Source organism: Protopterus annectens, chromosome 2.part1 (genome assembly GCF_019279795.1).
Source record: "Protopterus annectens isolate FY-2018-M chromosome 2.part1, PAN1.0, whole genome shotgun sequence".
NCBI classification, from domain to species: domain Eukaryota; kingdom Metazoa; phylum Chordata; order Ceratodontiformes; family Protopteridae; genus Protopterus; species Protopterus annectens.
Genome location: NC_056729.1, coordinates 1,665,296,302 through 1,665,305,765, shown reverse-complemented (window position 1 = coordinate 1,665,305,765; position 9,464 = coordinate 1,665,296,302). Strand labels below are relative to the sequence as shown.

Genomic DNA, 9,464 nt, shown 5'->3' with positions numbered 1-9,464 from the left:
CTTTCAGGATTTTGAATTTTCAGGATTCTGAATTTTCAGGCTTTTGGTTTCAGGATTTTGATTTTCAGGCTTATGATGTTTCAGGCTTCTGAATGGGAACCATATATATATATATATATATATATATATATAAAAGAAATTATATAACCTGATCATCTCATTAAACTTCTCAGTTTCAACACACATACTATAGAACATACATCATTAAGGCCTGGATGTTTAAAAGCATCGAGTCTGAGTTGCCACAGCAACTCCCGATATTCTAGCCATAATGAGAGTGGACCCCCTCTAACCTGGACTTCCGAGATCACACTACAGTGCAGACAATAGAAAAATATCCATTTCCACACTGTATGGAGATCTCCATTGAACCGTTCAACATTGTGGCGGTTCGATTATTATGGGTCAACTATTACGTGTTTGAATATTTGATCTCAATATTTAACATCAATTCTATACGAGTAACATAACATTGTCTATTCATTAAAACTATGCTGCCCCCGTAATCAGGCTTAGAGATTCTCAAGCCACTGTTTCTCAAAGACTTAAGCAACACCCAATCATTTTCACTAAAATTATCATTTGAGATGACAGTATTCTGTCTAAACATCTGCAAATTCCTAAAATCATCTTCACACAAACGTTCAAACACAGAAAGGGTTGCATAAATAATAGGGTTAAAAGTGCTAGGAATTCTAAAATTGTTGAGGTCATAACTATTCGACTCAGACCCATTTAAGGGAAAACACAATTTCAAATTTAATTTTCGGATAAATAATTTAAGGTCTATAAGAGTTCTGGCCAAATCACTGTACTTGTTAGGCATAAAACGTCAAACTTTTTGCCATAATGTCCGCCAAAGTGGATTCAACAAAATAGTCTGAATAATTATAGACTTTAAAGTCTCAGGAAGAGTTAAGGACAATAGCAAGTTTGCTCTGATTATTATAGTTCTCAAATTCTAGCAGTTCATTTAATGAAGTAGTGACATCTGTACCTACGAAAGCGCTTACTTGAATAAAAGTTTTAGCACCGCGTGCCTTTGCCATTTTTATTTTTTTTTTACTAGTGTATTTTTATTTCTCAATTTGTTCAGTGTTGTCTCTATGGCAATGGGCACTGATTTCAGTCCCCCTCTTTATTTTCTGAAGACGTCTCAATTATGGACATTAATCAAGACGTTGGAAGACTAACTTGTTTAGTCAATATGTTGACTAGGAAAGTGGATGAGTTGGCTTCAGCTATTGGGAGTAATACAGTGATTCCAACTAGAAGATCAGCGCAGACAAGTCGGACTGCTATTCAGAATCATCCACTTCCAAATTTTCCACCTCCAGCAGTCAGTAATGTGAATGGTCCTATTCACGGAAAGGAGAATTCCAATGTGAATCCCGGGTTATCTGTAACTACAACCAGAGTGACAGCAGATAACTCGAATGGAGGACCTTTCTCACAAAACCATTCATCACATACAATTTATAGGAATGTTTTGGTGAATGAACACAACATTAAAGACTGGTTACAACCTTTACAAAGATTAGACTATACCGTCACCCCTATTAACATTTTGTCTGATGATACGTCAGTTATGAGCAATATTTCTACTAATTTTAAATCTTTGGATTTCAAATCCGTGATGCATAAGAAGCTCAAGTTGGAAGTGACGTATTTCCATGAATGCATCCAGCGTAGTATTGTTCCAAAGGTACTAAGGAGCTGGCAATATCCTACTGGCCTTGTACCTGATTCAGCCTTTCATAAGGACCTGATCAATCTTTTTAAAAGACAAGGCTTAGAGTTGCTTAATTGTTTCATTGAACATTATTCACTACAGATTAGTGAACTGGAGAATGAAATTAATAACTTGGGTGCTTCTATTACATCAGACCCAGATATTTTGAGGTATAAGTTTGATCATGTACAGATTTTCACTAGTATTGATGCTTATATAAAAGCTTAGAGCTACAAAAATCAGGAAGTTGAATAGATATGAGGTTGATTATGAGAAGGGTATGGCTTATCCAAAACCACCTACAATGGGGTGGTACAAATCAACATTTAGACAGCCCACAGGGAAGGAATAGTAATCCTAGGTCAAAATGGTACAGTGTCTGTAAAAGACAGGAGGAGTAACGTTTGCTATGGGTTGTAATCTGTCAAATGTAACAATTAGTTACATGAGAACATAACTCAATCAGTATAGGCTCTGAGTTTTGGCATGAAATCACTGTTAACTTATCTAAAACATGAAAACAGAATAAGTGGCTAAAATAACACATGGAACAACAAAACATAAGTTAAGGAAAAGAGAGAGCAGTAGAAAGCATATTTTGCCAAAATGCACTATTATTAGTGTTAGAGCAGGCAGCAAACATGCTCTGATTACCAGCTTGTTGTTAGGTTGTTTAACATGCAGTACTTAGCTGTGGCCGGGATGGTGCAGTGGTTAGCTTTGTCGCCTCACAGCAAGAGGTTCTCCTGTTCAATTCTTGGCTGGAGCGCCTTCTGTGTGGAGTCTGCATTTCCTCCCCATGGCTGAGTGACGTTTAAAGACATGCAGGTAGGTGCGTGCATTAATGGGTTTGCCTTCTTTGAAGGTTGGGCATCGGGATGGCAACTCGGCACTGTAAAAATCCATTGCCAATCATTAGTGGACCGGAGTTCCACTGTGGCGACCCCTAAATGGGAAAAGCTGAAAGACATTACTTTTTACTTAGCCATTCGTTCAAGCCTAGGCTTATTTGGAAAAGTAATGTATATTTGTGAAATTGTTGCTCGTTTCCTCATCTGCAGCCTAGCTGTCATCATTTTACTTCCATATTGTGACTATTGGGTTGAGTCTATGAATAAATGCAGAAAATATTTATTTATGTATCTATATCTGTCTCTCTGTATAGAGATAGATATAGATGTTATTTTATTTTTATTTATTTATTTATTTTACATTTGTTTACTGGGATTATCCACTGGGTTGAGAACACTTAGCCCCTTTTCAGTGGAGGCCCAGGAAGGAAAGCATGATAATTAATATGACTAAAAATACAAATGTCAAAAATAAAACAATACAGAATAGGTACACATAACCTTAGCCTAAAACTTACCAGTAATAGAGTAAATAATATATACAAACCGTTTGAAGACATGCTGATACACAATAAGGAAAAAGAAAAAAAACAGAAGGTAGCAGTGAAAAATATAGCAGGTGTATAATTGCAGTTAAAAAAGCAAATAATCGCAAGAGTTAATATCTTAAATAACTACAGGTAAGAGTTTCAGGTAAGTAGGTAAAACAGTTCAGGACTAGATTTGGCGAGAAAAAACATAAACCAGCCAATTATGGTCTAGCAAGGGGTGAATAAAGTAAATGTTAGTTAACAGCAGTAGTAGATGTGACATGGAGATTGTGCTAATGGAAAACATTGTAAGACTGAGACAAAGGGGATGACGTGAGCTTGGAGAGGTACAGCACAGGAGTGAAATTAATAGGTCAGAGGTAGCAAATTGAAAAAAGTGGGTGAAAGTAATACTATGGAAGCATGACTGGGAAATAGAGAGCCTACAGTAAATTTTCAGAACAGTTTGGTTATAGACAAGTAGAAGTACTGAAGCACAAATGTAAAAAAATGGACAGGGTAGTTTGAAAGTGGAGAGGGGGAGGAGAGGGTCAGGTAGGTTTCAGTGAGGGGATAAAGGGAGAAAGCAAGAGGGAGAAATTTTGGGGACCGACTTAACGAGAATGTTTGAGAAAGAGTGTGAAAAAAATGAGGCAGTGCAGAAGGGATTGATCATCCAGGGTTGGTCAAAAGCATAACCATTTATTTGTAAGGAGTTCTTTCAGAAGTGTTTTAAACTTTAGTGCATTTTTAGTGTTGTTGATGATTGTTTGGGGTATGAGCATATCCAGATTTTGGATATCTTGTTTGATATGAGGGCGTCACCACGGTAACTGTTGGAGTTAGTTACTTCTAGAAGTAGTTTGTTTGTTGTTCTTAGGGATCTCTTGGTGCTATAGGGGTGAATCAGGTCTTTTAGGGTTGTGCAGTTGCTAGGGTGGAGAAAGACATCGTGTTTGAAGCTTAGTTGGTTGAATGTTAGTAGGATTGGATGTTCCAGCCATTTTAGTTGGTGTAGATCATTACAATGATGTGATCTGTAGAGTAGCCTAGTGGCAAATTTTGCTATTTTGTTATAGCAAGATTCCATCTTATTTACTGTAGGTCTAGTTTTCTAAGATTAGTGAACACAGGTGAGGCATACAGCAGGGAGGAGTGTAAGTGTGTGTGTTGGCTATGGATTTTTTTGGTGGTTTTAGTGAGGAAAGGTTTGCCCCTATAGAGTGACCCTAGTTTAATATGTAGCTTTTTGATGGTAGTAGCTAAGTGTTTATCAAATTTGAGATTATCGATAGTAACATCAAGGAGTTTGATGTGTTCGATAGGTTCAATTTTAGTGTTGCTGGAGGAGTTGATGATGAAGGTAGGATGTAGAGAGTGACATTTTTTTGTCAATGAAGAGCATAAGTTTAATTTTACTGGGGTTCAGGATAAGTTGGCAGTCAGAGAGGAAATTTTTGATGTCAAGGATTTCTTTTTGAGTAGTTTGAAGGAGTTCAAGGAAAGAGCATGCAGAGGATATAACTGAGGAGTCATCTGCATATAGGACTATGTTTGCATGACTGGAAGCCAAGTGGAACTTATTTGTGAAAATGATGAATAGTAGAGGACCAAGTATGGATACTTGGGGAATACCGATAGAGACAGGTAGAACATGGAAGAACTCTTGGTTTTTAAACCAGTGAGGGTCCACGTGGGAAAGATATAGGAGGCTACCTCATTAAGCAGTTTCTGATGTAAGGTGGTGTCAAAAGCTTTAGACATATTGAGAAAGATGGAGGATGCCAGTTGTCCACAATTTTGGATTTGATTGATTAAACTGGCAAAGTTGACAGGTGTGGTACAGGTGGTGTATTTGGGTCTAAACCCATGTTGAGATGAGGCTAGGAGATTATTTTTTGTTAGGTAATCAAGTAGTTGTGAGTGGATGCATTTTTTGAATATTTTAGCTAAAGGGGAAAGTATTTGACGGTAGTGAGTGAAATCTGTGGATGTTCCACTCTTATGCGAAGGTATGATATAAGAGAATTTCACAACTTGGGAATATATTGCTCTTTTACAGATCAGTTTATAAGGATGGATAAGAGGAAGGTGATGGCTTCTGATTCTAATTTAAGGAATTCATTAGGGAGCTGGTCAGCTGCGAGAGATGATAGCAGTAGATGTATATAGATATATACATACAAGCACAGTATGCACCTTACTAGAAACAAATGCAACATTATTTCTTGAGCGATTGTGAGAAATGATTTTCTGTGTTTATCTGGATGCTTTCTGAAATTCCAGCAAATGTAGCTGAACTCATGGCAATAGTGAAACATGAGGTGCAGATCTGATGGAATAATTGTCAAGACTGATGCTGGGGTATCTCAGAATAGTCCCACTATACTGAAGTACAGCAATCTCAGAGTTCACATTCACACACATCAGAGGTACTGAACACTTTAACATCATAACAGTGTATTTTGGAGTTGTTTGTTTCTTTCTTTCCTGCAGCATAGCAGTTTGTTTTTCATTTTCAGCACTAAAAATATTGCGTTTCACACTTCCAATATGGAGTGGTTTACTGACATGAAAAACACATGCTACCTTCCCTGTCTCAATCACTCATAATTATAAATTATTGGGTAGAGCATTCGAAAGGTAAACTGGTCACATGACCGCCAAACTGTAAAAAAAAAAAAAATGTACATAACTAGCTGACCTATATACAGTAAAGTGTTACCTTTGCAGCCGCTGAGAACAGTAACAGTTTAAAAGCCAGTTCTCATAACCGTGCTTACAAAAATAGTGAAACTATGTGGGTGAAAATGGGAGCTGCATTTGCTAAGTCCAAAATTACTTGAGTCTCAGTCAGAGCATTCCCCTTCTTCCAAGGTATGGCGATCTCATTTAATGTATATGAGAAGCCCCTTCTTCCAAGGTATGGCAATCTCATTTAATGTATATGAGAAGCCCCTTCTTCCAAGGTATGGCGATCTCATTCAATGTATATGAGAAGCCCCTTCTTCCAAGGTATGGCGATCTCATTTAATGTATATGAGAAGCCCCTTCTTCCAAGGTATGGCGATCTCATTTAATGTATATGAGAAGCCCCTTCTTCCAAGGTATGGCGATCTCAGTTAATGTATATGAGAAGCCCCTTCTTCCAAGGTATGGCAATCTCAGTTAATGTATATGAGAAGCCCCTTCTTCCAAGGTATGGTGATCTCAGTTAATGTATATGAGAAGCCCCTTCTTCCAAGGTATGGCAATCTCAGTTAATGTATATGAGAAGCCCCTTCTTCCAAGGTATGGCAATCTCAGTTAATGTATATGAGAAGCCCCTTCTTCCAAGGTATGGTGATCTCAGTTAATGTATATGAGAAGCCCCTTCTTCCAAGGTATGGCAATCTCAGTTAATGTATATGAGAAGCCCCTTCTTCCAAGGTATGGCAATCTCAGTTAATGTGTATGAGAAGCCCCTTCTTCCAAGGTATGGCGATCTCAGTTAATGTATATGAAAAGCAGCAGTTTGAAGTGCAGGCCTCATACTGTGGAGTGTAAGGGGGCTTGTCCCATATAACAACTTTAAAGGAAAACAGCGATTGGTAATATTGAGTTTTCTCTTACAGTTACAATGATTTTTTTTCTGTAATTCCCAAACATGTTTTATGTCATCTCTGAATTACAAAAGGGAACATACTAAGTATTTTTTTCAGACAAGGGAATTCAGCTGTAGATATGAAACTGCTATATCATTTGCAGAACTGGGATTTGCCTAAACAGAGTCAATGTTTTTACTTGGACTGGTTACTAATGCAGTTGTGAATATTTCAAAACTAAATGTGATGATCCTGTGTGATGCGTGGAGAGCTGTGTAGGAACACCAGAGTGCACTAACAGTAAAGATTCGCAAACCATAAAGCTTTTACTGTTCCCCCAAGCATAGCCGGCCTTAGGCATAGGCCAACTAGGCGGCCGCCTAGGGCGCCGGTCTAGCAGGGGCACTTTTCGAGTATTTATTTGATGTAGTTAGACCAGGATGGGGACACCAGGTAGTGTGGTGGGGGGCGCCATGGAGCACTTTTGCCTAGAGCATCAGTTGACCTAAGGCCGCTGCTGCCCCCAAGTCATTCCACATGTCACCACCCCATAGTTTTGGTCCAGTCACATACATGTCAACATTCACTTCCCACTCCTGGTCCTATTGGATATACACTAACATACATCAGTAGCCATAATAAGCAGGGTACAGGCATAAAGAAATAGAAGTATAAACAAACATGCTGCAATTGAGAAGGGATACATTTTGTAAGATCATCTAAATACACAGTGCATGTGCTCAGCTCTTTTGACTGGGTTTTAAACAATCATTGATATAAAATACTTCCATGTCTGTATCTTACAATGACTTTCTAACACTTAAACAACAATTTACTTTAAATTTTAGTAAATGTTAGTAAAGTCAAGAAATAAAGAATGCAGATTTGCTCTGAAAAAAAAAAACAAATTATTGTAATATACTGACTTGCAATTTAAAGAGTTGCCCTTTGTATCTCCTTTTTACTGTTATTGTTGTATTTTGTAAACATTTACACCTCTGCAAGTATGCTTTTCTTGTTTTAAAGAAACATACACATGCAAATACATAAAGATAGACAAATGCATGTACAATATACGTATATGTACATATATGTGGGACCGTGAGCATAACTATAAAGATATGCAAACATGTCTGGCGGGTGGTGAAGAGGATTAAGGCTATGAGCTGTTAATCACCTAGTTCCTGTGATACAGGGTTTGAATCTCTCAGCTTTCATTTGCCTACTGTATGACCTTGAGCAGGTCACTTTTTTCCAGAATGTGGGCTAGGCTTATTATTGGTCTTCTAGACTACATACCTAATAACTGCCTTCCTTCACACTGAAAACCCTTAAATAATTATCACTGTGAAAACCAGCAGACCTTCAAATCATCATTATCTCTGAGATGTGTAAATTAAATAAGAAATCATCATTAACAAAGAGAGTCACAGAAAAATGCTTTCTCTATGTAGATCAATGTGTCTATGAATCAATCAAGATATCTGTATGTGTGTGTGTGTGTGTGTGTGTGTGTGTGTATGTGTATGCAGATACTTAGCAAAATACTAAATAAAAACTACCAAAACAAATTCTCTAAATGCTTGCAAGCTGTCAATCTGTGTTAAACAATATGAGTTTTTAATAATGTTAAAGTTCAATACAAGCAAAAATATGAAAACATATTGTTTGTTTTAGTGAATATATTGAGCTATGCAGTGGTGGAACTTTGCATTCTGATTTCAACAAATGCAGTAGTTTGTAATTATGAAGTCACTCATGTAAAGAGACAGCTCTTCTTACGTATAAAAAAGTAAACTTTGTTTAAAACTACAGTCAATATTTCTGATTGAATGCAACAGTAAAAAAAATCAACAGTAGTCAAAGAACATTTAGTTTTACTACTCTTAAGCTGATCATGAAAGTTGAAAGACTTACTACCAGTCTGAAATCCACAGCCGAATGCAAGGCCGCTGCAAGTGAACAGTTACAGAACCCCAGTGCTGCATGCTTGTCCTGTACAGTTTGTCTGCCCTTTACTAAGGTACGTCAAGGAGGGATCCATATAATTTTGGTAAAAATAGACTCATACTTATCACATGGAAGACTTGAAATGCTAGCATGCTATAGCATTTCAGATCCAGAAATAGTCTGTTCACGTAACATGCAGAAAGAGCAACTATAAACATTCGAGACTGGCCAACAATGCCCTACTGAATAAAAAGGAAATTATAATTCTGGTTTTGCCTTCACTCATATTTTAAATGCCTTAGTAGTGGTTAAGAGATCTTAATACCACACTATGACCTCTGGAAGTATTGTATTCCCTTGGTGTTTTCAGTAACACATGGCCTAATCTTTCCTGGCCAGTCGCCAGCCCTAGCAGGTTCTCTCAGTGAAACAGATAATTTGTTTTTCACTGGGACATATCTGAACATAAAGAAACTGCCTTTCAATGAGTACTTCATTTCAGTGGTGGTATGGGATACAGTAAAAGAAAGCTACATGTTATCTGTTTCTGTAGCCTGCACTTTATTTTCACTGGAAAATTAATTCCTTCATTTATTACTTTGTGGGACTGACTTAACTGTGCAAGCCAGCCAAGCACAAATACCACCATTTAGGAAGTAACCTAGAAGCACAGGCAGAGAGAAGTAAATTAACTAGTTAAACAATGTGCAACAGTGGATGCAATCACCTGGCAAGAAAACTAAACAACACAACAGAGATAATTCTGATTTTTTTAACAACAGAAACTATAAAGGGTAGCTAGTTACTGGGCATGTTG

General features: G+C 37.4%; 1 protein-coding gene across 1 annotated transcript in view; it reads right to left on the bottom strand.

Moving 5' to 3' along the window:
• PERM1 (PPARGC1 and ESRR induced regulator, muscle 1) overlaps positions 1-8,857 on the bottom strand; it is a 256,708-nt gene extending 247,851 nt beyond the window's left edge. The window contains exon 1 of the mRNA XM_044063092.1: positions 8,615-8,857. The gene's annotated coding sequence lies outside the window, so the exon portion shown is untranslated. The remainder of the gene's footprint in view (positions 1-8,614) is intronic.
• Positions 8,858-9,464: the final 607 nt, after the last annotated feature.